Below are 27,569 nucleotides of genomic sequence, written 5' to 3'. Positions count from 1 at the left end.
AATAAGGGGGATCTCACATAACAAGAAGAGGCACAATTTCAGAGTGCTAAAGAGAATATAAGGGAGTATCTGGATAATATGCATGAGCTTAGAAAGATTACTGTTAAGCAATTGTTTTTTTTAATAACTCTAGAGCACAAAAACATTTATCACAATGACTTAGGCAACTGAAAGTAGAAAGCATTATTTACAAACTTAGGGAACCTATAACAAGGAAAATACTCAAAGATCCTGTGGAGGTATTACCGATATTTCAGAAATGTTATGAAAATTTGTAAGAAGCAGAGGAATGTGGAAATAAAGAAAAAGCACAAATGAAAATATTTATGGAAGATTAAAGTATGCCAAGGTTAGCGGTAGATGAGGCTCAACAATTAACAGTTAAGATAGGCGGAGATGAGATAAAAACAGTGATGTATAATCAGTCTGGAGTAAAGTTCAGAGGAATAGATGGCATTCCTATTGAAGTTTAGAAGCTAGGAGGGAACAAAGTGAAAAAGATCTAGAACGTTTTGTTTAACATTATTTTAAAAGGAGGAGAAGCACTAACATCCTGGAAGAAAGGTGGCTGTAATATCTAAAGATGGTAAAGACCCCTCAGACCCAGCTGCATATTAGGCCCATTTCAATTTTAAATCAGGATTATAAAGTATTGGTCTATAATAGCTATAAAAATTGCAAAGGTGTTGCCAAAACTGATAGATATGGATCAATATGGTTTTGTGGAGGGAAGGCAAACATTTGTCAACATTAACAGAAAAATGATGTTCCAGGGGGAAGTAAAATATACGAAAATACCACTGTTGTTGCTGGTTCTTGATGCAGAGAAAGCATTCAACAGAGTAAGCTAGGAATTTATGACTAGGGTAATGTAAGCATTTGGATTCCCTTATACAATAATAAAGTTAATTAGGAGAATGTATGAGGGATAGGAGTCAAAAATTAAAGTGGGAGGATTCCTTTCTGAAAAGTTGTGTCTGAACAGAGGAACCAGGCAGGGATATTCTTTTTCCCCTTTGTTATTTGCATTATACTTAGAACCACTGGCAAAGAAAACAACAGACTCAGCAATTCAAAGATATAATTGGAATGGTAATCAAGAAAAGTTGGCTTTATTTGCAGACAGTATTATTTTGTACCTGATGTAACTAGAAAAGGACATCTCAGCGTTTATAGAAGATTGTGAGACAGTTTTGATTTTTGGGGGGGATATAAACTTAATGAAGACAAAACAAAGGCTATAGATGTAAACTATTTACCCATACATGAATTGGTTTTGAAAAACCCATATATTGGGGACATGATAGGAGTATGGGTTAAAAAGGATTCTGTTAAGGCAGCTAAGGATATGTGGGAAGAGAATAAATGAAAGCTAGCACAAAAATTGAGAAACTAGAAACTTGTTTATTGATATGGCTAGCAAAAGGTAAGCAGTGGAAAATGTTTTTAGTTCCTTTAGCTTTATATACAGGTCAGGCATAATTTTATCAACCACGGAAGTTGTGGACAGTAATTAATTAAGATTTGAAGGATTTTATCTGGGAGAGGAAGAGGACAAGGGTTAAGGGGGATAAATCAATCCTTCCAACAGAACAAGGTGGTTTAGGATTACCTGATTTGAAGGGATATTTTAGAGCTAAACAGTTACATAGCAGAAAGCTATAATGCAGAGTGGAAAGGGAGGATAATGAAGCAGGGAGAAATTCAAGAAATAAGAAGAGAGTGGGACGTCGGATGCACATCCTTAAGGAGAATCACAGCAGCAAAATTGAATATTATAATCATAAAGTAGCAGAAAGTATTCTGAAAACTACTCCAACACAAGACTGGGGTATAATTTTGTCAGTGGGGATGACTCCAAGTAGGGGTATAGAGAATAGACAAGAGGGGGAAGAGGCCAAGAAGACATTTGTATTGCAGGCTACAGACTGCCTTCCCTATGAAGGATTGATATCAGAGTACAGGCAAAGAGAATGGAATATGGGATCTGAAGTGAAAGACCTGCCTCTGGATTTACTAAACTTTTGTGCTTAGTCCTGCACGGAAGCGCCCGTTTAGGAGCAGGACGGCAGCGCACCATGCATATTAAGAAAGCGTGCTGCCTGAGCTCCTAGGCTTACACGCGTGTGTACGAGTGCAGAGGGCATGTCTGAGAGCAGAGCTCTCAGAGTAAACATGCCCCTGTGATGTAGAACAGGAGAAAGTGGTAAGAAATTAGCAAGACCGCTCATACATGTCTGCATATCCTCACCAACAGTCCCCCATGTGTACAACAGCAACAGTACATACAAATTAAGTGAAGAAACCTGTGTATTCATGTTTTTAAAAATCCGAGTACAGTTAACCATAGGTGCACAGGTGTGCCCATCGTTTAGCTACGGTTAAAGCAGCTAAAGAGGCTGAAGAGGATAACAAGGAAGATATATGCAAATGAAGCAGCACAGCAATAGTGTAATAGGCAGAGCATTTGCCTAATGAGGAGACATTCCCGGTTTGAGTCCCACTACAACACAGTCTATTTTACATGGCAAAGCATGTTATAACCAATATTTTTGTTGCAATACCCACTAAATAACACATATGTATGAACTGGAGTACTGCAAGAAATGCACGTGAAGTATCAGTGTCAGAATGAATAAGGTACTAGTAAGCAGGTTTAAGCACAAATAAGCAGTAGTAAGCATATGTAAGCACTAGTAAGAATGTATAAGTGCGTTTCCGTGGGGGTAAGCACTGCCTACACAGATTAAGCAATGTAGAAACTAACTGAGTATAAGAAACTGTAACCGGAAGTTAGCAGTGCTTACCGCCGTGCAAACCCGCTTACAACTGCTTTAAAGTGCCTTAACCACTCTGTATCCAATGGCCCATGTTCTGCCCAGCAACAAGATAAACAGCCTCTGCAAGGCTCGAACCCAAGACCCTGTATACTGCAATCACAGTAGTTAACCACTAAGCCATCATAGCAGAACATAAAATTGAGGTTTCAACAAACAAATCCTCACCACAGGAAATGCAAACTGAACATATGAAAGGAATGTATGCACAGGTTGATGTATAACTTGCTACATAACATAAATATGTGAATTGGAGTACTGCAGTAAGGCCAGATGTGAGGTGTTATTGTAATAAAGTGTTGAACTCCTCAGGACCCCATACAGTGTACGTACACATGAATCACAGATACCAGACACAGATGTAACAAATAATAAATCAATGCCAAAAGGAAAATTTAATGCTAATGAAATATTAAGCAATGCTAAGCACTGCACAACTCAGCTTACTTGGTGTAAGCAATGTGTAGGCTGGCTAACTCAATCTGCCCAGTGGTATACCCTTTTAAGCAATACCAACATTAGGTAAGCAGGTGTGCCATAGCTTAGCCTTTTCAAACCATCCAATCATGGGAAAGTGCGGCAAATTGGGCGTATTTAAACCCCACAGGCACAAATACTTCCCATAACTGGTTGCAGCTCCCTACTGTAGGAAGAATGGCTGGAGTTGGGGAAGGCACTCGATTTAGAGCACAGTGCTGGGGCACCCAGGAGTCCAGATTCATGGTATGGCTCCTGGTAAAACACCATGACCAGAGACTACTACAGGACCAGTACCAGGGCTCTCAGTATAAAGTGGAGGCCTGGGACAGTCTCACCCTTGACCTCACCAGTGCCTCTGGTATTCCCCGGACTGGTGAGCAGGTCAGGCATCACCATGCTGACCTGAAGTGGTGGAGGGGGGGGAATCTCTTGGAGCAGTGGATTCAAGAATCAAGGTAGATGGCCAATGCCCCAGCACTAAGTACCCATTGTACTACATAGATAATGATTGCCTAGCTTGTGTATCCTATGGATAGGTAATGGCTAAATATCATGGTATTTCACTGACAGTTGCAGATGAGTGGGCTGTGAACAAGCAAGCCCATGCTGCTGGGCTGCAAAGGCTGTGTCGCGAGGCAGGTTAGTAATAATCTTGCATGTACTGCCATAACAAATAAATATAACAGTTCTAGAAAGTGTTGTACCAGTATAAAAATGTATTGTGTATGGGATGTACTGAATAAACTAGACAATATGGCAGGAAGACTGTCATATAGGTTGTGTGGAAATAAAGGTGTAATATCTTGTGAATTAAAGTATAACCCCTGGAGTGCTTGTGTACATTCTGTTTTCATATGTTGTTGCAGTGTTGTGTTCTATAAATAGTACTGTTGTATTAAGCAGTGTTACCCACACTGTTAAACGCAGATAAAATGTGTAGGAAGTTCAGTATAACAATGTTGGAAGTCCCAAGAGGTCAGTCATATTGTACAACTGAGGGACACATAAACAGAAACTGTAATATTTTTACCACACACAGCAGGGGTTTGAATCCTGGGAGTGGTAGTAAGTTGTATGCATAATCATACCCCACAACTGTACAGAGTTTGTGAGAATATTCAGATAGAAAGCTATATGCATAATTCGACCTAACAACTGTACAGAAGTTGCTAGAATGTACAGATAGTAAGCTGTAAGCATAATCATAACCATCAATTGTACAGACTGTGGCAGAATTTTCAGGTAGTAAGCTGTATGCATAGTCATACCCATCGACTATTCTGATCTGTCCAGCATGTCCAGATAAATGGCCCAAATCTTCTGCCAGGTAACCTGTTCCCCTGACATATCAGTGTGATGACCCAAGAAATGTAGGCAGCTTTTACTGACATATAACTGATAGTCAGACCTGTACATAGTCAGTGAATGTATATGAAAACAAACCTGTCATTGCAGCATCTCACCCAAAGTGTATGACAGCTATTCTCAAAATATGTCACATTAACACCTGCATCCTGTCAAGCCATAACCAGAGTGTGTGCAATAACAGATTGTTAAGTATGTGTATAACATCAACATGGAATCTGGGAGTATGTGTAGAATTTGTCAGGTAGTGTTAACAATGATTTTCTCTACAGCTATATCAGGTAAGAGGTGTAGACTGTAGGTACAACACAGTTCACTTATATACATGTCTACAAGCATGGAATCTGCGAGTATGTGTAGAAATTGTCAGGTTGTGTTAACAGTGATTTTCTCCACAGCTATAACATGTAAGAGGTGTAGATTATACCTAAGACACAGTCCACATAAATACTAATCTGCAAACATACCATTGTGCAAAGTAAGGACAATGGGTAGTGTAATAATACATGTAAAGGACAGATCACTGCAGTGACTAAGAAAGTTGTGAATACTATGGGGATATATTACTTCTTAATGGATCTCTCTCTCTCTCTCTCTCAGCCCCACCATATATGCTACAATAACCTAATTACACACCTCAATTGGTACGTGTACACTCCAAACTTCTGTCGGGATATATATCCTATTGGTTTATAAATATTCACATTTGGTTCTATGCATGCGCCATGTTAAAATACTCCCATATTGGTAGCCTGTTGCCATCAATGAAACCTGCATGCTGTTGTAATGGCCACTGTTGTCCCATATATGCATGTTTTCTGCTCGCTCTGCAACTGTTGTAAATCTGGTGTCTTGGGTTAATGGGAATACCTATGCATGCTGTTATAACTAATCCTGAATGCTGTTGTCTATTACTAACTGATATCTTTCTTAAAACTGCAACACCATAGCTCGTATGTGAAGGCCGGTCTCAACAGACCCACCTGTCATACCTCAGCTGGCCATAGCACCGGACATCAGCACATCTTTGGCTCAGTCTGGGATCTCCTCCTCGGTTGGCCCTGCACCACCTTCATGTGGAACCATCGCAGGGGATGGGGCTCACCCCCCTTGGGAGTGGGGGCGGACAGGTGCCTGTCACCTGCCATCAGGTGCAGGCCATGGTGCATAGCGAGCTCGACAAGAAGATTTGAGACAAGCTACGCCAACTTGAGGGCCACATGGTGCAATTAGAGGGTGAGCCTGCCCCTCCTACCCAGCCCCCAGCACAGCCACCTTTGGGGCCGTGAAGGTGCAGTGGTGACTGCCCATGGGTGGGGACCTCAGTCCCACTGTTTCCATTGGGGGGCTCATGGGCTTGCGACTTCCAAACAACCCTCCCCGTCCAAGGTGTTTAGCCCCACATATGTCATATACCACCCCTGTATGTGTCTTGTTTGTCTCGTCTGTTAACCTACCCAACCTATCTCCCCAAATATACCTACTACCCCTCCCCAACATCCCACTGTCACCTGAAAAAAAAGGGCAATCTGTTCCCACAAAACAATCTCACCCCATACATAGCTGTCCATTTTGTACACGTGTCCACTGGACACATGTAATCTGGTCTAATTGGCATCACAATTAATTATTGCTGTCTTCACCCCCCCCAAGGGGTTTGAGTGTCCAAATCTACCTCCAGATTCAGTGTATATGCACATCTGTAGCTATATAAGAAATGGGCAGCTATGAACCTTCCCTACACCCTTCCTGCAAATTCCTGGATATTTTCCCTACTGTCTTTCTCTCTTTGTGCCCCTTTTTTCACCACTTTCCTATCAACTTCTTTTTCTTTTCTTTTAAAGAAATTAGTGCGGGGGTAAGCGGAAGTAAGCACTTTTAAGCAGCAGTAAGAGGGTTTAAGCCTGTTTCCACTGGGGTAAGCTATGCCTACACACGTTAAGCAATTTAAAAGCTAACTGAGTGTAGCAAACTGTAACCAGAAGTTAGCAGTGCTTACCTCCACACAAACCCGCATGCACTCAGGTCACTTCACAACAAGTACAAATATGACTCTGTCACTGTCCATGTTGGTGTGAATGACCAGAGATGTACCTTCCTGGACTACTTGAAAAGGGACATGGAGGAGCTGTCTGATCTTGTAGCCCAGGCAGGTATGACCCTAGCCCTGAGTAGCATCCTGCCATCATCCAGAATGTTACCACAGTACAAGGACAAAATGATTGCCTTCAACAATTGGCTAAGCTACTGGTGTCATTCTAAGGGGATCCAGTACCTATCTGCCTGGGATAACATGATCGACAAACCACGATGCTTTGACAGAGATGGCCTGCACCTATCGCCCCTGAGATTCTGGATACTGGCTAAGGCTCTAGCCACCCCTATAGTGCCTTTTTTAGGCAAGGTTCAAATGACAAATTCACCACTGTAACAGGTACAAGCAAGCAGAATCTGAGGGTATTGCTACTCAATGCTAGAAGTCTAAACCTGAAAATGCACTCACTCGAGTCACTCCTTAAAATGGAGAACATTGACATCTGTGCAGTGACAGAGACCTGGTCCAAGGCTCCAGAGAGTACCTCTGCATTACCAGGCTATAATTCATACCACACCTTTCGGCCACCTAACCTGGACCGAAACACTAAAGGCGAAGGCGTGTCCATATTCATAAAGGATATCCACACCTCCAGGCTAGTTGCTCAGCATAATGCATCCGAGATTAGCCAAGTGCAACTAACTCTGGGCAAGACTGCAATCCAAATTGTAGTTTGCTACAGATCCCCTACCATGCCCCAGGATTCCCACTCCTCATTTCTTGATACACTGGAAAATATTAGGGTATAACCTAACACCCTAATAATGGGCGATTTCAACTACCCCACCATTAACTGGGAAAACTACTCCTGTACCAACTCTTGTGCTCAACGTTTTCTGGAATTCATAAATTCTAATGACTTGGATCAACTTATCCACACCCCCACCAGGGGCAGCAGTATACTAGACCTGGTTATTACCAACATGGGCACCCGGTGCTCCACACCAGAGGTCAATTCCTCGTTGGTCAGATCCGATCACAAGCTAATCACCCTAGACATCCACATCCCTACCCCCCCCCATTAGGGAAACCACCGTAAATAATTTCTCCAAAACCAACTTCACACTTCTTAAGACAGAAGTGGCAAATTCACGACACCCATGCTGACGGACAGTAGAGGTATAACTGCTGAATCCTACACAAATGCACTTTATAAGCACTTACATGAGCGCATGGATCATATAATCCCTAACAGAACCAAGATGCTATCCTCCAAAAGAAGGATGCCAGTCTGGTGGTCCCCTGCCATAAACAAACTCTACAACAGAAGAAAGAAACTGTTCCAAAAAAAAGTAAAATCCCATGACTGGAGAAACTCCCTGGTCAGCCTCAGTAAGAAGCTGAGATCCCTCATAAAATTCTCCAAAGCTAGTTACGAAAACAAAATCGCCACTGACTCTAAAGACAACCACAAAGCATTCTATAGCTATGTCAAGAATCTCAATGGCAACACTCATATTTGCTCTGAGTTACATCACAATAGCACTAAATATACAGAACCAACTGATATTGCCAACATCCTGGCAGATCTATACCGGAAGAATGCAAAGTTCCTTGAATCATGGCTGCACAGGTAAAAAACACACTCTCCAAAGCCAAGAACACAGCATCCATGGGACCTGACAACATCCCAGGCTGCGTTCTACATGAACTACAGAACAAACTGGGACCCCAACTAAGTACCATGCTCAATCATAGCCTCACCTCAGGCTATGTGCCCACTGAATGGTGCACAGCAACAGTTATCCAACTCCACAAAGGGGGAGCCACCATGGGCCCTGGAAACTACTGCCCCATTAGCCAGACGAGCCTGGTCTGCAAGGCTATGGAACATATCATCACAGAACTTATAAACAATGACATTGGTAATCTCCAAACTCAGGACTCCACCCAGTTTGGGTTTGTAAAAGGCAGATCATGTCTCCTAAACCTGATAAACTTCTTTGAGGCGGTCACCAAAGCCATAGATGAGGGTAAGGTGGTTAACACAGCCTATCTAGATCTCACCAAGGCTTTCAACACCATCCCCCACTCTGGAATTATAGATAAACTCACTAAACTAGATATAAATCCATATGTCACAAGATGGGTTGCCAACTGGCTCACTGACAGAACACACAATGTGAAAGTAGCAGACTCCAAATCCAACTTCAGACCAGTGATAAGTGGAGTACCACAGGGTTCTGTCCTGGGTCCTCTCTTGTTTGGTATCTACTTCTCTGAAGTACAGGCTAACACAGAAGGTCTTTGGCTAATGAAGTTTGCAGATGACTGCAAACTAGGAGCCATAATCAAAACTCCAAAATATGTGGACATCCTACAAAAGGGCCTTGCTGAGACAGTTGCCTGGTGTCAAAGCCATGGCCTTAAGCTCAATGCTAAAAAGTGCATTGTCATCCCTTTTGGTAAAACCTCTGTACCCATGAACTACCACATAGGCGGTGGTCTACTTAACACCAAAAGTGTGATAAGAGACCTTGGGACACAGGTGGGCAGTTGTCTTTCCTTTGATACTCACATTGCCACACTTGTCAGGAAATCCTTCTATGTGGCACACCTCACCACAAAAGGTTTCTCATCCAGGAAAAAAGAGGTCATTGTTCCCCTCTACTCGTCACTCATTAGACCCATTATAGAGTACAATGCCCATTTTGGTATGTACCTCACAAGACATCTACAACAACTGGAAAGGCCACAGAAATACCTCACAAAGAGGATTACTAGCCTCAAACAGATGCCCTACGCAGACCATCTCAAAAAACTGCAGCTTTACTCCATTGCATATCGCCTACTCAGAGGCGATCTCTGCCTAACACACAACGTTATGTCAAACCCAGAGCTTTTGGACATACTCCACTTAAAGAAATCCCAATCCCTCCGAGCTACACGCTCTAGGGACCTAAACCTTGTCACCACAATAAACAGAACATGATAGAGAGACAGATTCCTGTCCCAGAGACTTTCCATACTCTGGAACAAACTACTTATCTATATCAAACAAAGCTCCTCATTAGCACTCTTCAAGAAAAATCTTGATGATTGGATGGGAGATAGGAAATTAACCCTGGGGATCACTTCTGTGGCTCTGATCGGCAGTGGCACAGGAAAATAATTTTTTTGGGTGGCAAAAGCCAGGGTACCTTTTGGCTAGGCTTATATAGGCCCTAGGGCCAATAGCCTAGTACCCACCTATGAACCTATGAACCTGCTTATAACTGCTTTAAAGTGCCTTAATCACTCTGTATCCAATGGCCTGTGTTCTGCCCAGCAACAAAATAAACAGCCTCTGCAAGGCTCGAATGCAGGACAATGCACACCATACACAAAGTGATTTACCACTAAGCCATGCCAGACATACATAAATCTGATGTTTTCAGAAACATAACATCCAGCCCAGTCATGCAATAGTACAGAGAATGTCTACCAACATCTAGATGTATGTGTGTGTGTAAATACATTAATATCTAAACAGATACAACATATCTATAAATGTAGCTATATATATATATATATATATATATATATATATATATATATATATATATATATATATATATATATATTCAGAATAAATACATATATATAAATATATATGAACATATATACATGCAAATGCCATCTACACATATATATATATATATGTCAACACCTATATGTCCACTATGTCCACATATAAACAGCAAGTTACATATATGAAGGCAAATATATATCTCTGTAGGTATTATGCAATATATACCTATATAGGTATATAGTCCATACATCTGTAGATAGCAATGGTAGATTAACAGAAACATATATGTCTACATGCACCGTTAATGGGGTTGAGAGGCCCCAAACAATATACGTCTTGTACGAATTGGCATCTCCCCCACAGCCAAATATGTCCGCCCTGCAATAAATTGCCAAGTTTATTTTATTTTATTTGTTTTATTTAAATAGGGATTTAAATTATTTTTCTTTTATTTTTTATTTCTTTATATTTCATTCCCCTCACCCCCACCCACTAGGTGAGCTGACTAGTACAGGCCCATCCAACCCAGCCTCTCCTCGACCCATATTTTCTTTATCCACAGTCCCCCACCCCCTGCTGCACACATGCAGTCACCATCCTTCTCTGGTTACTGGCTCATAGCAGCCACACCACCACACGTTGCCCACCCCCACCCCTCCTCCCCTCAGGACTCATCTTGTGCATTGTCCTGACCCAAGTATCTTCGGTCTTCCACACACTGTAGTCCATGCACATATGAGCACAGCCATGCTTAACTTTAGAGACATGAGGTTACTGCAAAGAAAAACACCTAATTTTTGGGTCATCCCACATGGGACGAATATTTTCTTGGCAATAACAATAGACTTCATGGGTGACTTTGTTTACACCAATTGTTTTATTTTGAGGTATCGCAAAGCATACGTGGTATGCACACGATACCAAATAAGGACGTCTAATTAAGGTATATGTTAAACACACGACCCTTGTATACACACAGCACTACAGGTTCCCCTCCTGACAGCTAAATTATTTTCTAATGAAGATGCACACAGCACCTTGCAGGACTTCTGGTAACTGAATCACCTCTTTATTATAATGATAATGAAGATACACACAGCACCTTGCAGGACCACTGGTCTCACAGTATTATTGGTTAAGAACTTTGCTGGTAATTTAAATAAACAGCTTGAAATATTGTATTTAAACAATGATAAAATGGTCGCATTTAATAATGAAACATGTCTTTCTGAAGAAGTCTTGATAATACAGAAGATGACAGCACTAAATAATACAAGAGACTCGGGTGTTTTCTTTGCAATTCATTTTGAATTCATTTTGAATGCTTTTTGTGTCACTGAGTTTGTTCGTTTTTAGTGATAATGATCTTTGTTTTTTCATGCGGTCTGGTAACATATATATATATATATATATATATATATATATATATATATATATATATACATATACATATACAGAGATATAAATGTGACTACACATACACACACAGACATATGTACAGTAAGATACTTATGTGGTAGGCGCAAACAATATGGCACACCTACTATGCCTACAGTGAACACCCTAACAACTGGAGACTGGATGATCCAACCATACAAATGACATTCATTGCCTGCAACATATATACATAGAGAGGTCATAGGATAAATACCGCACGCAGGTTTGCAGAAATGGAATACCTTTATTTGTGTATTATTACAGAATTACATACCATGTTATATAGCTGTTCAGACACTGACATGCATATCAACAGAGTAATGCAACTGTAAAACAGTTATACTAATACAGTAGTCTAGAAAGGTCCATGACTGTTACTGTCCAGGCCAAGCCCTTCAAATCATACATTAGTAAGGACAGACTGGGACACAGGATACCACACAATCAACAGTAAGTGATGCAGGTGTATAGTACAGCAGCCTCTATCTACACTCGGTACACAATCGCTAGGTGGTAAAGACTTCAGTTGACCAAATGGGATGTAACTGTTACATAACAAGGCATAACTGACACCATCACAGGCACACTGGCACACAGAACAGTCTGTATGGCAAGAGGCAGTAGGCCTGCAATAACCTACTTTATGTAAGTAATGTCAAGATAGGTGACATGTATGGTACTGTACATCCAGATACCTTAAGGCAGCTCACCCCTGATACCCCCACATCTTGTAACAGCCTAGGTTATGTATTGTGCATCCCCCCAGACTCATTAATACAGGGCCATATACCACTGTTACATACACTGGCCTCTGGAGTGCATATGTGCACACATGTATTGTGCAGGTGAAGCCCACACATATATGGCCCCAGCCCTACCGTATGTGGGGGGATACAACAGCAGTGTACTGCTGGCAGGCATGGCAGTATGGTATACTTATATGTGCATATGTATCTCCATCTGTATATGTGAAGACATATACTGCTCTGTATATGTATATATCTGGGTGTGTATACACATATCTATGTACATATACACACACACCCATCTATATATGTCGATATGTACATGTGTAATTATCTATATAGATATCTGGATAATCATATGTACATATATATTCACCATATGTCCTGAACATGGGGTGTAGACCTACCCCCAGCCCCTATAGTCCCACCTTCGTAGTGCAAGGGGATGTCAGGCATGTATAGCAGGTATATTAGCAGACTATAGCTACTGTAATAGGGATTGTCTTCACAGAGATGGTGTGTGGGAGGCCACATCTGCTTTTCACATGTACACCATTGGTTAATGACAGACATCCTAATGACATCATAGTACAGTACCGCTGAAAGCACGTAATGCTCCTGTGGACTACAGCAGAGATATTGGCCAATAGATGTGGACATTCTGACATGCTCTGTACAGTCCAGAAGTATACACAGAACCCCTTAGTGCAGAACATGTGGACCAAGCCTGACAATATGGATGTTAACAGCCATGTAGATGGGTATAACACATAACTGGTATACATTAGCCCCCATAGGTTATGCATTCACACACCTCTGTCTGTCCTGACACATAATAACTGTTAGTACAGACCATGGCCACATACTCCCCAGTAGATATTGACATACATCTGTACAGCATCTCACCGCTCTGTCTGACATACATGACTGTTAAGGGAGGCCTAACAGCAGTACATCTGGAAAGTATCTGGACATGACACCTCACTGGGTAAGTACACTAAGCTGCTAGGCATGTAACAAAGCACTGTGCAGGCTACAGGCAGACTGGCTCAACACTGGCCTACATCTCCTATGGGGGAATGCACATGTACCTGCATATATAGCAGGCTCTATAGGCATGTCACAGCACAAGTTAAGATACACCTGTATGAAAGTGCATAACCACAACCAATGTGAACACTGCCACAGCCACATATGGTAAACTAGCATAATATTACAGTTTATGGACTATCTGTTCAACACCATCCTCATAAGTGCCATTCACACACTGACCCTACATATACTGGGCCGCTACACAGTGTGGTCTGATGCCTGTCTGTGGTATGGGACATGTGTGCATGTATGGCCCTACAAACATGTAAGCCAATATGGTAACCTACAGTGGAGCAGCATGTAACAACAGATAGGATGGGACCTAGGACGATGACATCTACCACAGTCTGTACACAGGCCAAGGTACATATTAACAATACACACACTGTCGGCATTCACCATAAGTACACAGACCTCAGTACTGTACAGATAACCACAGAATGTCCAGGTCATGTCATCAAATATAGCCCCTTCTGTACATAACGTGTAGCAGTCTGATATCTCACTGGCTTGTTATCAGCTATGATGACATACATATTAACAATGCACACACTGTTGGCATTCACCATAAGTACACAGACCTCAGTACTGTACAGACAACCACAGAATGTCCACAGTCATGTAATCAAATATAACCCCTACTGTACATAACATGTGTAGCAGTCTGATATCTCACTGGCTTGTTATCAGATATGATGACACTAATGATGGTGTACAGCACATATGCACCTCTTAATGCACGACATATGCACAAAGGTTGACAGAGTTGTGGCTGGAAGCACATACACAGGGCTAATATTGGCATGTTGCTGTGATAACCTCATACATTTACTGTTGTAACAGGGTTTGTTGCAACATATATCCTATGAGGGGTATGAGGTCAATAACTGTCACATCTTTCACCATCTACAGACTGCAATCCTCACACTACCTTCTGCAGTTCACAGACAGATGCTCTGTGGATAACACATGAAACCAAAGGCACAACACACTGCCAAGTCTGCAGATGACCGTAAAAATGGGGATTCCTCATAAACATAGAACTGCCATGGCAGGTATTAAAACATGTAGGACAGCCATATCCACACACACACACACACACACACACACACACACACACACACACACACACACACACACACACACACACACACACACACACACACACACACACTGTTAAACCAACATTACTCCAAATGCAGTATAGTAGCACTTACAGTCTGTAGTCAGGTCGGGCACATCCCCCTCCTGTGTGTTGCCCTGTTTCCACAGTGTTTGTTGTTAAAAGTAAGGCCCCAATCCATCTGAGATGTTGTTTGCCAAACAACAGCTCTACTTCCTGCTCACAGTGAATGAAAAGGGCCAACACCAACATGATGTTCCTAGATATTGGAGTGTGTTTCCATGCAATTGGCTATGGGAATGTTATCACAGCTGTTCCACATGCAATCAGCTAGGCAGGTCTGTAATGCATGCAGAGGCCATCAGCTGATCATGAGCATCACTTAAAATACACATGCTGCTGCCTAAGAAAAGCAGGTGTAGGTCTCCACATCCACCAGTGAGGGAGTGAGAGAGGCAGACAGGGGCATTGACAAGTCAGGGAGTGGTGGGAGAGTAAAGCCTAATCATGTTTGTGTCACACACCTACCAGCACAGGGTATCAAACCCCTGATGACTACATAGTGCTATCACAGTCCTATGCAGTTATTGGATGCGCCACATAGGTTATCTGTTGTGGAGTCCTCAGAATATATGTGATGGTGAGTGACATCTGCAACAGGGATATGGTAGCTATACGGAAGGTGAAGTACACGTGCCTGTCCACATGAACAGGTGCCAGCATCAACTCAGCCACACTCTCATAGGGATGCACACACATTGGCACACTTGGCAGGGCCAGGGATACAGCTCATCACTAGTGAGATTGGCAAAACACATTACTGTGCGGGTATCACATGTACCACATGGGTCATACGGAGATTCTATGGGCAAAAGGTATGGGGGGGTGTCTGGCATCAGGCAGCATGCTTCAGTATGTCACTGGGAATTGTAGTGAGTGTGGATGTGATCATACGCATCATACAACACACATATAGACACACAGGGTGCCAGTTCCGACATGCATGGGTATGTGGTGGGCGACTGTGCCAGATGGCTATACAAGGCTAGGTGATGGGTATACCTTGGCATCAGGCCACATGACAAAGGTCTGCATTGTGGCTCAGGGCTGTAGTTTCTGCATTTGCCCTCACAGGTGGGTATTGTATCCACCATCCAGTCACCTGGGTGACAATTGCATGTGGCCAATGCTGTGCAATGCTTGCCATGTATGTGTCCCTTAGTCCATGACATGGACAGTGTCTGGGATGTGCACACCTCCCACATGCATGTACAGTGACATGTGGAACTGTACCTGGGGTGTCAGGCCCATGTTGTGTGTGCAAATTATCATCAGATGTGCCAGTCTTGGCCACCTGTGGTAGGAACTGGTAATGGACAGCAGGTTACCCCTGCACCTACATTAATAGCATGCTAATGACATTCCCTGGTGTCAGTGGCATCTGTCCATACAGGGCATGTTTTCAGGCATGGTATGTCCTTTGTAGGTCACATGTGATGGCACCACAGATGTTGCAGTTGTCCAGTAGGGAACATGGGGAAGGTGCACTGTCTGCATGTATGTGCCTATTGGACAGCTGGACATGGTGCTATGCCCTCTGTAGGCCACTGCATTCACCCCATAGTTACTATCAGTCACCAGTATGCAGTGTACTACGCACATATTGGCTGTTGCCTCGGCATGTGTGTGTGTGTATGAGTGTGTGTGTGTATGAGACATGGGGTGAGTGTGCTCTAGGTAATACTGGGGTTGCTAACTGTAATTGCCTGGCCTTGATGTCACATGTATGGGTATGGATTTTCACCCCAGCCTCTTGGCTATTTCACATCTGTTATGCATGTACAGGGAACATTGTGATATATACTAGGGCCACCATATAAGAAATTTGCAAAATCCACTCCACATTGGGCACTGGTGTCACACACACACACAAACACACACACACACACACACACACACACACACACACACACACCTGACATGTTTGGGAGTAGAACCCCTACCTAACTAGTTTATTACACTATAGCACTATACAGGTATAGTATGTGCCACGGAGATTATTGGACTACTCCTTCCCCAAAGATGTATATCATATTGGCTGACATCAGCAGGATAGCCAAAGTAGGCATTTGACATGTATTGAGTGTGACTAGCCTAAAATGCATTGCATCCTACACAGGCATTGGAACACACACAAAACATCCACAACTGACTTGTGTGGGTATAGAACCCCTAACAGGGATTTATATCATACTACAGCATAGAGCTGTTATAGGACACACCATAGGGATTATTGAAGGCCTCCTTCCCCAAATGTGTATATCACATTGGCTGACATCAGCAGGATTGCCAAAGTAGGGCATTTGACATGTTCTGAGTGTGACTAGCCTCTAATACATTGCTCGCTCCACAGGCATTGAAACACACACAAAACATCCAGACCTGCCGTGGGTGGGAATAGAATCCTACCAGAGCTCTACATCACACTACAGCAGTACACAAGTAGGGCACATGCTATGGAGATTACTGAGCTACAATCTTCCCAGAGGTGTATTTCTGGGTGGATGACATCAGCAGCCTTGCCAAAGTTGAGCATTTGACTTGTAAGGAATGTGACTACCCTAAAAAGCATTGCTCCCTATACAGACAGACACAGACACATGCCATGTCTTGGAGTAAAACACCTAGGTAATTACTTTATCCCACTGCAGCAGTATGCAGTTACAGGATGCACTACAGAGATTATTGGGCTGCAGCCTTCCCAGAGGTATATTTCTAGGTGGATGACATCAGCAGCCTTACCAAACTAGAGCATTTAAATTGTAGGGGCTGTGACTACCCTAAAAAAGCATTGTTCACAGTTGCCAATGTTGGGGTTAGATCTCCTACCTAACTAATTTATCACACTACAGCACTACACAGCTACAACATACACTAGAGAGATTACTGGGACACAGCCTTCCCAGAGATGCATTTCTAGGTGAATGACATCAGCAGCCTTACCAAAGAAGAGCATTTAAATTGTAGGCATTGTGACTACCCTAAAAAGCATTGCTTTCTACATAGACAGACACACAGTTGCCAAGGCTGGGAATAGAACTCCTACCTAACTACTGTATCACAATACAGCAATGCACAGTTACAGGATGAGCTACAGAGATTACTGAGATACTGCCTTCCCAGAGGTGTATTTCTAGGTGGATGACATCAGCAGCCTTACCAATGATGAGCATTTAAATTGTAGAGGGTATGACTACCCTAAAAAGCATTGCTTTCTACACAGACAGTTGCCAAGGCTGAGGTTAGAACTCCTACCTCAGTAGTTTATCACACTACAAAAGTACACAGTTACAGCATGCACTATAAACATTTCTGGGATACAATACTCCCAAAGGTGTATTTCATAGTGGATGACCTCAGCAGGCTTGTCATAGTGGGGCTATGGGGAAGGCAGTGTGTGCATGGGCCATAACCCATTCATCTAGGGGTTGACACACCACATGCGGGCACAACCTGGGTCATATTTCACAGGTACATGTATGCACCTGTTAGATGACTACTTCCTTGCATAGTCATGTTGCACAGCTGGCACATGCACCACATACTCTGTAATGCTGACAGATACCGATGGCTAGTATCTGCAGTGAGTGACATCTGACCCTCATGTGGTTGCGGCCCTTTGCCTGTGTGCTGGGTGGGACAGGCCTGGATGGCTCTTTGTCACAGTCACCCACTTTCACACATCTATGTATGTCTACCTTTGGCTTATTATAGTGTTTGACCTTACATATATGCCTGTAGTCCTATCCACTGTGTGTGCAAAGCATGAGTGGGGCATACTAAGGAGTGTCTGCACTAACATCTGCAGCTGCCAGATATGTCTGGTCCACTGGTGTTTGCAGACATGGCCTTCATGTGTTTACGTGTGTGGGCATGCCCAGTATGGCCATCTGCATTGAATGTGTGGATCGAGTCCAGGTAATTTCTACTGCAGTGCTGAACTTTGTGTTGTACACCTACATGTAGCATGCTGTCTCTGCAGGGTATCCTTCGATCATTTGGCATAGACTGTTACTACATTTCTGCATTTCTACATTTCTGCATTTTACTTAGGATGGGGGGGCACACCTGAATATTTCTACATTTCTACACAGGATTGGGGGGGGGGGGCACACCTGACTGTTACTATATTTCTATGTAGGATGTGGGGGCACTCCTGACTATTTCTACATTTTTACACAGGATTGGGGGGCATACCTGCCTGTTACTATATTTCTACATTGGATGGGGGGCACACCTGACTATTTCTACACAGGATTGAGGGGGCACACCTGACTGTGACTACATTTCTACATAGGATGGGGGGCACACCTGACACTTGTACACATTTGCTAGGACTGTACTGGTATGTCGGGTACTCCATTTCAGTCTGTTGTCTTACCTATCGTGCTGATTAGAGGCATACTTAGATCTTAGCTTTTAATTATCTACATATTAGTTTCTGACTTCCTACCCTTCAGAACTGACATCCCACTGCCTGACCTGCTGTAGTCTGTCTGTGTAGGTCTGGGGGGGAGGTTACCCATACGCCTCATTCAGAGGCCATAGCATCACCTTTGTTTGTGTTTGTCTACACCTGTCCTGCTGGCTATGACTGTTGTTGGATATGTGACCCCCCCCCCCAGACTGGCATGTGTGGGTCGCTTACCTTGTGGGTGTCCCAGTATCGAGGGTGTTGTTGCAGGGCTTCCTATGTTGGATGCACATAGTACACTCCCTACACATGGTTAGGCACAGGTAGTGTAATGTTTGGCATCCCTTTTACTGTATGTGAGAGTCAAATAGAGGTGTTATTCCCTGGGTCCCTCCTGTGTCAGTGTATGTGCTATGATTTAAATTAATACATAATATTTATGCAGGAACACTTTTCAGTATTTGTTTTCCTGCATAGCTACAACTATTTTTACTAGCCCTCTAGGTCGGATTTTATAATATTTCGAATTTTATAAATTTGCACAGTAAGTTGTAAGACAGATCAATTTGGTAATGTATTTGTTATCTAACATTTGGGTAAATAATTTATAAACAAGGATATTTGTGATAAGGGATGGTTTTTCACATTGTCGCATTGCACGTAACAGCATTTTATCTTTATTCAAGATTCACATATGCAATGTACTATTCTGCTTTAAGGTAACTATGGATACGTTTAATCGAAAAATGCACTTCATTTTAATTGGTTCTATGAATGTATTTTAAGAAATGTAATTCCAAATTCCGCTGTTTGTCTGAAGAAGGCTAAATATTTGATTTAGCCGAAAGCGCTAACATTCTATTTGGATTCAATAAACGCCTGTTTATTTTTACGAAGTAGTCTCTCATTGCGTTCTTGTTCGTCTGTACGTGGAGTTGTGAGTTTAACAGTCTTTCGTTTGTGCATTGTCGTTTGAAATGGCGAGCGGAACCGGAGATACTTCGTTGGTTTTGGCTACGCAGCGGAATACTCCTGAAAAGGTTATGGACAGTTCCAAAAACAATTTAACCACTCTTGTTGAACTGCTCTTGGGTAGAGTTGATGCTCTTACACAAAAAGTCGACGCTATGTCAGCGTTGACTTCCACTCAAGCAAATAGACCTCTTGTTTTAATTTCATCGCAGCAGAGTGACAGTGATTTTTCCATCCCTAATGGGCAGCAATCACCTGTAACTGGAACATCAGCTTCTGGACCTACACCAATGGAAGGAGGTTTACCAGGCTTGAATGAACAGTTTCGTTCTGCACCTACGTTGTCTGGGGTACCACATCCAGGTAACATTATTGTTAATCCCAGTATTAATACTAACAACCAAGTGAATTCTAACAAACAAGGAATACCAACTATGGCTGACTTTTTAGTAAATAACAACTTTTTCAGCCAGGGGTTCAGTTTACGTACTGAACCTAATATCAACCAAATGGCTGATACTAATTCATTAGGAGACAAAATTGATGAATTTGATAATAAGTTATATAAATATAAAAAGTTACAACTGGAAGTCGCATACCTTAATGAGTGTGTTAAAAACAAGATTGTTCCAAAAGGACTGCGACAATGGCGTTTTCCATCTGGGTTGGTGGAAAATTCTCCCTTCCACCAAGAATTACTGGGTTTATTCGACCGACAGGGTATTGAATTTTTACAGGCTCTTATTGCCTTTTATTCTAAGGATATCGCGGTCTTGTCAATAGGCTTGGATGCCCTTGAGAAAAACATTACATCTGATAATGAATTTTTGCGCTATAAATACGATTATTGTCGTATTTTCTCCAGTATTGAAGCAAGCATGGAGAAATTATTATTTACTAAAAAGAAAAAACTAAGTAGAGATTTAACAGATTACGCTAACAAAACTGCCTATCCTAGGCCTTCAAGTAAAACACATGTTACTCAAGGGGACACCACTAACCAGACTGGGCAAAACAACAATGCCACTTTAATAGATAATACCAACAACGATAACAACCAGGAAGATTTCCCTGTACAAAGACAAGGCTTTAGAAGGAGCCCAAGGTTGAATAACAATAATACTAGTGCAAATAACTCGAACCAGGCAAATATACCAGTACATGGTCCGAGAGATAACATCCAAACACAGGGCCAATTCTTGGGGGACTCTAACCAACAAGACAGTCAGGATTTTCACCAGGCCAACAACGCCCGTGTTACCAACCATATGAGAACTCAAACAGTGAACAACACGAGGAACAAGAGACGAGGGGGGAGGAGGAGATGATCCAGATCCCCTCATTTGGTCTGGAACCACGTATTTCAAAAAGTTCTAACAATGATTTTACGGTGTATAATTATACACTTATCGACATCCACCAGGACATTGTTGACTTTTTTGCAAAGGATTTGTCTTTTGTTCCAGGACAACATATGGACATAGGAAAAACACTTGTAGATTTGAAAGTTTTTGTTAGAAAACTTAATTTAAACTCATTACTTGGTAATAACACAGAAGTATTGAATTCTTACGGGTTTCAAGTACATATAATCCACCTCTCCACCCTATTTTAGTAGTGTTTGAGAAAATGTGTGAAACAGATCTCTGGGCAATAAAAATCAGATCATGTATAGCAACCAAAGGGATCTTCACAATATGACCACATTAGAGTGGGATTTTCTCCAGCTCCTAAGGGATTGTAACATTCGTGTCATGAAACCTGATAAGGGTGGAGGGGTGGTATTAATGGATCACTTTAAATATGTAGAATATATGATGAAACACTTGGATACACCAGCTTACAGGGAAGTATCTCTCAACGAAATACATGGTGCCTATAGGAGGATCAATAATACACTATACGACCTCCTTATAGAAGGACTTATCAACCCAGAAACATACAAATATTTACAAATGCCGGCCCCAAGAATTTCAGCCTTTTTCAGTACACCTAAATTACATAAACAACTCCATGCACCACCATTTAGGCCAATTGTGGACGGGAGGGGTTCAGCCACTTACGCATGTGCTAAACTTGTTGATAGTATAATAAAACCTTTATTAGCACAGGAGGCACACATTTGTAAAGATTCTTGGTCTTTCTTGAAAAACAAAAGTGAAATTGAATATACCACGGACATGGTTTTCCTCACAATAGACATCAAAGACCTATATACAGTTATACCACAAGATATAGGTCTTAGTTGGGTGAGGGAATTCATGGTTGCCAAAAAAGTTGAAGAAAACACCATTTATCTAACTGAAACACTTTTGGAGTTAGTTTTAGTAAACAATTTTTTTGTCTTTGAGAACAGTTTCTATCTCCAAACCTCGGGTGTTGCTATGGGTTCCCCTTGTGGGGGTTCATTTGCCAATGCCGTTTTGGCACATTGGGAAAAAGAACTCTTATTCAAAGATGTCATTTTCCAACAGTATGTTTCCTGGTACACTAGGTACCAGGATGACATCTTTTGTATGTGGAAAGGAGACAGGGAGTTTATCCCCAATTTTATTGAACGAATGACTAATATGACCAACTTTTTGCAGTTCACCTTCAATATAGAAGAGAGCGAGATCAATTATCTCGACATACTTCTTACAAAGGATGTTAATAACCAAAGACTAAAAAGTAATATGTACAGAAAACCTACATATTCTAATAGTTTGTTGCATTTCTCTAGTAGCCATCCCTACTATCAGAAAAGATCGGTTGTAAAAGGCCAGTTAGTTAGGGCATCACGTATGGTAACAGAGGACAATGATTTCCAACTGGAATGCAACAAACTAAAAAATATGTTTTTAGCAAGGGGTTACCCACTCACCTTGATTGATAACATCATTTTGGAGGTAGCAAATAAACGGAAGACAGGTCAATTTATCCCGCTTCTCAATAATAAAATTACCAACGAGGAAGATCTAAATAGTAGGAATGTATTAATTCCCATTTGTTTGTCTGGAGAGGATAGATCTAGTGACATTAATTATAGGGTGTCCTTTTTACACACTTTCTCACTAGATTTTCAAAAAATCAGAGAAATTTTTAATAAGAACTGGGATGTAATCAATCATGATAGCACTCTCTCTACATTATTAGGAGATAAACCCAAATTGACATATAGGAGAGGTCTAAATCTTAAAGCCATTTTGGAGAGAGCACCAAGAAAATCCACTTTTCAACGCCCCAATGGGATGTATAAGTGTGGTGCTTGTGCACAATGTAAATTTCTCAAAGTAGGTTCACAATTTACTATCAAAGATAAGACATACAAAATAGACAACCACTATAATTGTGAATCTAAATCCGTGGTATATGCTGCCCTGTGTAACCAATGTAAAGCTTTTTACATTGGTAAGACAGAGCGTAGAATTAAGACCAGAATATACGAACACACATATGCTATTAGTAAAAAAGACGAAAACAATGCTTTAGCTAAACATATTATGGACAACATAGGACATTCTTTTAGCTTTGTTATAGTCCAACAAAGAATGCCAGATGTAAGGGGTGGCCCCTGGCAAATAAGGCTGGAGATGGACGAACTTATGTGGCAGATTCGAACAAGGGCACATTTATTACCAGGGATTAATGATAATCTATCAATTAAATGTGTGCTGAAATGGTTATCTTATAATAGATAACACATCTTAGGCATCTTTTTTATTTAGACCAGTAATTCTATCAACATTTAGTATTTTTTCGAATAGATTGCATAGAGGCTATTTTAGTATTCTCTTATACATATAAGATAGGGAGGGTAAATTAGTAGTCTTTAATAAATTAATACATAATATTCATGCAGGAATACTTTTCAGTATTTGTTTTTCTGCATAGCTACAACTATTTTTACTAGCCCTCTAGGTCGGATTTTATAATATTTCGAATCTTATAAAATTTACACAGTAAGTTGTAAGACAGATCAATTTGGTAAGCACCATATGTATTTGTTATCTAACATTTGGGTAAATAATTTATAAACAAGGATATTTGTGATAAGGGATGGTTTTTCACATTGTCGCATTGCACGTAACAGCATTTTATCTTTATTCAAGATTCACATATGCAATGTACTATTCTGCTTTAAGGTAACTATGGTTACGTGTAATCGAAAAATGCACTTCATTTTAACTGGTTCTATGAATGTATTTTAAGAAATGTAATTCCAAATTCCGCTGTTTGTCTGAAGAAGGCTAAATATTTGATTTAGCCGAAAGCGCTAACATTCTATTTGGATTCAATAAACGCCTGTTTATTTTTACGAAGTAGTCTCTCATTGCGTTCTTGTTCGTCTGTACGTGGAGTTATGTGCTATGATTTGCCTCTTTGCCAAGGCCAGGGCATACTGAGCATGCCTACTTCTGCCTACTGGGACAGGCTCAGGTTGTTCCTCCTCTGAGTCACTCTGTGCATGTGCAGGCCTTGGCAATGATGGGGAACTGTGTGGCCCTGCCCCGTACTGTTCCTGCTGCAGCTGTTGCCACAGGATCATATTGTGTAGCATGGTACATACGATGACAATTTGGGAACATGTAGCTGTTGCGTACTGCAAGGCTCCACCGGATGTGTCCAGGCACCGGAACCATGACTTGAGCATCCCAAACACATGCTCTATTATAATTCTAGTATGTGCGTGTCCCTCATTATGGAGTTCTTGTTCAGATGTGTGTGCATTTCTGATGGGTGTCATCAGCCACGGCTCCAGTGCACATCCAACATTCCCCACTAGGTGACCGTCAGGGATGTTCCCATTGGCAAATCTCTGGTACAGCTGCATCACATGCCAGATGTGGGAACCGTGATAGCTTCCAGGGCAGCCAGCACACACATTCATTATTATGCCCTGAGCATCACACACGAGCTGGCAGTTGATGGAGGGGAAGCACTTGCGGTTGATGTTGACCTTACTCCGTTCACTGGGTGGTGCTTTGATATATATGTGTGTGTGCAGTCTATAGCACCCACTATCTCAGGGAATTCTACTATTTGGTGGAACAGTTGCATATTGCTGGCCAATGCCTCACGGGTGTTGGGGAAATATACGTTATCACCGGCATGTTCTGACATGGCATCCGGGATCTGGTGGAGTACCCTGGATGCTGATGCCTGTGAAATCCCCATCATATCCCCAGTTGATCTTGAAGCTACCTGTAGCTAGTACGTTTAGGCCTACAAATACCTTGGTATGCACTGGGATGGGTTCCCCTCTGTTAGTTCTGTGTGTGAGGCGTGGCCAGCACAGCTTAATGATTTGCTGTAGGAGGTCCCTGTCCACCCTATAGTGCTTCACTATCTCCAGCTCATGTAGCCTCTGGTAAGTTACCCTGGGTCTGTACACTTTTCTCCATCTCCTCACTGTGGGTTGGTGGACAGCATTCATATCCTCACCACCCTCAGCCTCTTCCACAAGTTGTTGTATGACATCTTTTGCAGGCCCTATCATTTTGCTGCACTGAGTGTTATAAGTTCCCCTGCTTGTTTACACTGGTGGTGTAGAGTATGGGAAAAACCAGAGGGGAAGGTGTTTGCATAGTTTATAGTAGTGTTCTGGGCTGGGCTGGTCTGCTGCCTCTGTAATTGGCTGATTCTGATACATTTCACCTGCCAGCTAAGCTAGTTCTCCTTTTACCTTCCTACTGCTGTTTTCCCTTCCCACTGCCTTCCTGTTTAAGCCCATGTGTGAGCTGCACAAACAGAGTGCTCAAATGTGCACACTGCTGCTATTTCCTGGTTTAATTTCTTTTTTCTTCCTGTAAATTCTGGTGTGCAGCACGCACACCTGCTTAGGCTTTGTAAAGAGTGCTAAGCAGGTTTAGATACACCCCATAGCTTAGCTGTGCTAAGCTAGGAGTAATCCCGAGCAACAGGGCAACAATCCATTTACAGTATGCCTGCACCCCCCAATGATGTCACCTAACTCCTAGGCTTGCACCAAGCTATTCCTACTCTTACACTGTTGGGACCTTACTCACATGCTGAGGAATACTGGGATTCACTTTTCTTCCCCTCATTTGCATAGGATTGCCTGCTAATGCATAGTTACATGTCTCACACTGAGCCTCCCCCCTTAGCAACCACTTCTCACTGGCCAGGCTGTCTTCTGCCTGCCATTGACTTGCATGGCAGAATAGTTAGACTGCTTATTTTAGGTTTATTTTATTAGTTTCCCCTTGATCCCATTTGTGCGCCGCTACCCTACGCTTAAACAGCTGCGATCGGCTAAAAAAAAATAAAAGTTGATTTTTGTATTTTTGTTTTGTTTGCAATGCCAATGGCCTTATACTTGGTCATTGGCATGCTTACTACATGATGTGTAGCCTTTATTTGGGGCTGTCTCAGCTCTGTTTTGGATTTTGCAGAAATGTTACTAACCGAGTACATTTTTGCAGATAGCACTAGTCCTGCACAGACCGTTGCAAGCTTCCTGGATAGCAATTTCACCTCATTTGCATAGATTTCTCCTGCAAATGGGGTGATTTGCATACCAGGGCTTAGTCTGTGCAGGATTAGTGCAGGAGCTCTTGCACGCCCTTGCAGGCTGTTCCTGGATCGCATGGCAGACATATTGCCTGCTTGAGCTCCTGCACTGATCTTTCACACCATGCAAGCTTTTGAGAATCTGGGGGCTGCTCTGGAAGAGTTTTTAGTTGAATGTAAAACAGAAGCTGCTGTTTAAAAAGAGATAACTAGTAGGGTATAAAATAAAACAAAATATTACATGACAACTTTAGGAATCAATCAGGGGAAGTTAGATAAGATTGGGAAGAGAGACTGGATAAGCAATTCACAAAGAAATAATTGGAGGACTTATGTATGGTTCCCAAATATGTCACAAAGTCTAGAAGGTTTAGGATTTTTGCTTGGAAGTATTTGCATAGGTATTTTTATACTCCAAGCAGACTCCAAAGAATTTTTCCTCAGGTAGATGGCAAATGGAGGTGTGATGGAGAAGAAAGAGATAACTAGAAACATATCTTTTAGGGTTGTAATGAGATGGCAGACTTAAAAAATTCTCCACAGAGTACTCTGTCAGAAATATTGGGTGCACAAATGTGTGCAGCTGAGGAAATAATTTTTCGATCTAGGATACAGGGTATGAATTTCCTAAACACAGTAAGGCCTTGATAAGTTTGATTCTGGTGACTATCAAAAAAACAATTACTAGAAGATGGAAATCAAAGTCTAAACCAACTATATTTGAAGTACTAAATACTGTAACAAAGATAAATTAACTGGAAGAGGAATCTTTAGAAAAGGGTAGGAGCATACCTCTCAAATGTCCAGATTTTCACAGAATGTCCAGATCTTTGCCTTATATTTTTAGTCTGTTTCTCATATGGCAAATTGCTGAGGACTGAAGTCACTAAGTAATGGCAGACGTGTGCATTTCACACTTCATAT

General features: G+C 41.9%; 1 protein-coding gene across 1 annotated transcript in view; it reads left to right on the top strand.

The window, feature by feature from the left end:
* The window catches only part of LOC122806087 (extracellular calcium-sensing receptor-like), a gene marked incomplete at its 5' end in the record, with an annotated part of 600,856 nt that overhangs the window by 441,616 nt on the left and 131,671 nt on the right, over nt 1–27,569 (top strand). The window lies entirely within an intron of this gene.

This window comes from Protopterus annectens, chromosome 7.part0, assembly GCF_019279795.1.
Source record: "Protopterus annectens isolate FY-2018-M chromosome 7.part0, PAN1.0, whole genome shotgun sequence".
NCBI classification, from domain to species: Eukaryota; Metazoa; Chordata; order Ceratodontiformes; family Protopteridae; genus Protopterus; species Protopterus annectens.
Note: the sequence above shows the minus strand (reverse complement) of the source record. Positions and strands in the feature narration are given on the sequence as shown.